This window comes from Daphnia magna, unplaced genomic scaffold (genome assembly GCF_020631705.1).
Source record: "Daphnia magna isolate NIES unplaced genomic scaffold, ASM2063170v1.1 Dm_contigs187, whole genome shotgun sequence".
In the NCBI taxonomy this organism is placed as follows: Eukaryota; Metazoa; Arthropoda; class Branchiopoda; order Diplostraca; family Daphniidae; genus Daphnia; species Daphnia magna.
This window is the reverse complement of record NW_025533161.1, coordinates 1-3,665: the sequence shown is the minus strand read 5'-3', so window position 1 is coordinate 3,665 and position 3,665 is coordinate 1. Positions and strand designations below refer to the sequence as shown.

Below are 3,665 nucleotides of genomic sequence, written 5' to 3'. Positions count from 1 at the left end.
AAGTATTAGACGTGATGTAAGACTGGAAATCGAACGCTCTGCAAGCGGAACACTTTAACATGCCGAAATAAAGTTATAGTAGCTCGGAGGTAGCGTTTGAAGGATCCTCTCAATAAGTTGTTGATCGGTGACGGGAGCCTCAACACTCTTGAGTTCTTCTGCCATCTGTCTCATTCTATTGACATGAGCTGATACAGTGTGTCCTATTTTACGTAAAAGATTGATATAAAACTTTTGTTCTTCCCCTATATTAACTAAAGATGTTTTTTTTTTTTTTTTTTTTTACCAGGGTCCATTAGATACTGAAAGAATTTTGCTGTGAGTTGACTTAAATTAGCCACTGCTACTTGTGCATATTCCTGAGCCAGTCTGTTCCAGCTGACGTGGCAGATCCTTCAATTGAAGTTTGATATGTTGGCTCGATATTGTAGTAAATAATGGAACAGGCATCAGTATCTCTTTCAATCCAAGTGTCGATAACATCTTGATTCGTTACTTCATTTTCATTGTTAAACGTCTGTATTGAGATAAAAACATCTGATTTAGTAATTTGGTTTTTCTTGTGTCAAAATCAAAAAATATAATATTCAGATTCAGATTCCCAATAACAATCAATTCATTCTGGAAATTCCAACAAGAAAAAAATTCATTTCTCAACAACATTCTTCACCTTATGGGTGGAATCCAGCAAAATTGAATTTAAAAAAAATGTTCACTCGTCACCAATTCACTCGCACCTTATGGGTGGAATCCAGCAAAATTGCATAAAAAAAAATGTTCACTCATCACCAATTCACTCGTTACCTTATGGGTGGAATCCAAAAAAAAATCACTGGGATGTGATCGTCACCTCACGGGTGGTATCCAAAAAAAATATAAATCTGAACATTTACTATGACCAACCTCACCTTATGGGTGGAATCCCAAAAATTGACGTAACAGAATTCACTGTAGAAAATCTTATTTCCTACTCAGTGGAAATCAAACCTTAAATAACGATACCATCATATGCTTCTAAAAATTCATCTACTCATGCGAACAAAGTGTTTTGTTAAAGTAATTACCTCTGCTGGTTTTGGATCTTGTCCGAGCACAAGTTTTTCAAACTTCTTCTTTCTTAGTTTGAGCATGACATCATACCGCCATTGGGGAAAATTTATACCATTAAACTTTGCATAATCCCTCAATTCATTAGCAGATAAATTTTGAGTGGCCATTTTTAAACTAGATAAAAAAAACGTTATTCTGAGCCCATAACCTGTTAAGAATAATATTTGACAAGCAGTTTATCGAGTAGTGATAGTTTACTAAATAAGTTCAAACAGCAGATATATATATATTTAAATTACAATATATAGTTTACTTTTATACTTACTAGATTTAGAAACAAACCACTAGTTGAGAAATCAAAAAGCACGCGATAGAGTCAGTAGCTGTCAAAAGCTGTCTGAGAGAGAAGAGAAAGAGTAGGGAGTACTAAACAGCAACCCTATACCCAAGCGCATAATTTTCAAAAGAATGAAAGGAGAGAAGAGTTTGCCATATTTATTTAATGTCAACAGATTCCGCACATATTTTACATCAACACAGAATCAAATATACTTGTATTCAATGCGAATACACTGTGATATTATGAGTTTATACTTGTACATGTAAGCAGCATCAAATATACTTGTATTCAATGTGAATACACTGTGATATCATGAGTTTTACTTCTATACGTAAACAGGATCAAATATACTTGTATTCAATGTGAATACACTGTTATACCATGAGTTTTTACTTCTGTATGTATACTGCATCAAATATACTTGTATTCAATGTGATTACACTGTGATACCATGAGTTTTTACTTCTATATGTAAACAGCATCAAATATACTTGTATTCATTGTGAATACACTGTGAAACCATGACTTTATTCTTCTACATGTAAATAAATTCATTTATACTTGTATTCAATGTGAAAACACTGTGATATTATGAGTTTATACTTCTACATGTAAACAAAATGAAATATACTTGTATTCAATGTGAATACCCTGTGATACCACGAGTTTTTACTTCTATATGTTAACAGGATCTAATATACTTGTATTCATTGTGAATACACTGTGATACCATGACTTTATACTTCTACTTGTAAACAGAATCAAATATTCTTGTATTCAATGTGAATACACTGTGATATTATGAGTTTATTCTTCTACATGTAAACAGCATCAAATATACTTGTATTCAATGTGAATACACTGTGATACAATGAGATTTACTTCTATATGTAAACAGGATCAAATATACTTGTATTCAATGTAAATACACTGTGATACCATGAGTTTATACTTCTACATGTAAACAGCATCAAATATACTTTTATTCAATGTGAATACACTCTGATACCATGAGTTTATACTTCTACATGTAAACAGAATCAAATATACTTGTATTCAATGTGAATACACTGTTATACCATGAGTTTTTACTTCTGTTTGTATACTGCATCAAATATACTTGTATTCAATGTGATTACACTTTGATACCATGAGTTTTTACTTCTCTATGTTAACAGCATCAAATATACTTGTATTTAATGTGAATACACTGTGATATCATGAGTTTTTACTTCTATATGTAAACAGGTTCAAACATACTTGTATTCAATGTGAATACACTGTGATATTATGAGTTTATACTTCTACATGTAAACAAAATCAAATATACTTGTATTCATTGTGAATAACCTGTGATACCACGAGTTTTTACTTCTATATGTAAACAGGATCTAATATACTTGTATTCAATGTGAATACCCTGTGATACCATGACTTTATACTTTTACTTGTAAACAGAATCAAACATTCTTGTATTCAATGTGAATACACTGTGATGTTATGAGTTTATACTTCTACATGTAAACATAATCAAATATACTTGTATACAATGTGAATACACTGTTATACCATGAGTTTTTACTTCTGTATGTATACTGCATCAAATATAATTGTATTCAATGTGATTACACTGTGGTACCATGCGTTTATACTTCTACATGTAAACAGAATCAAATATTCTTGTATTCAATGTGAATATACTGTGATATTATGAGTTTATACTTCTACATGTAAAAGCATCAAATATAATGGTATTTAATGTGAATACACTGTAAAACCAGGATTTTATAATTCTAAATTTAAACAGTATCAAATATACTTGTATTCAATGTGAATACACTGTGATACCATGATTTTTTACTTCTATATGCAAACAGAATCAAATATACTTGTATTCAATGTGAATACACTGCGATATTATGAGTTTATACTTCTTCATGTAAACAGAATCAAATATAATTGTATTCATTGTGAATACACTGTTATACCATGAGTTTTTACTTCTATATGTAAACAGAATCAAATATACTTGTATTCAATGTGAATACACTGTGATATTATGAGTTTATACTTCTACATGTAAACAGGATCAAATATACTTGTATTCAAAAAGAATACACTGTTATACCATGAGTTTATACTTCTACATGTAAACAGAATCAATTATACTTGTATTCAATGTGAACGCACTGTTATACCATGAGTTTTACTTCTATATGTAAACAGGATCAAATATACTTGTAGTCAATGTGAATAAGTTGAACGAAGTACAATG

At 30.5% G+C, this 3,665-nt stretch overlaps 1 long non-coding RNA gene across 1 annotated transcript; it reads right to left on the bottom strand.

Annotated features, from left to right (window-relative positions):
- Positions 1–384: 384 nt before the first annotated feature.
- LOC123467412 lies at positions 385–1,198 on the bottom strand. Its single transcript, XR_006641754.1, has 3 exons — positions 1,065–1,198; positions 805–987; positions 385–517 (listed from the first exon to the last, which is right to left on the bottom strand). It is a non-coding gene; the product is annotated as an uncharacterized LOC123467412 (long non-coding RNA).
- Between the last annotated feature and the right edge of the window lie 2,467 nt (positions 1,199–3,665).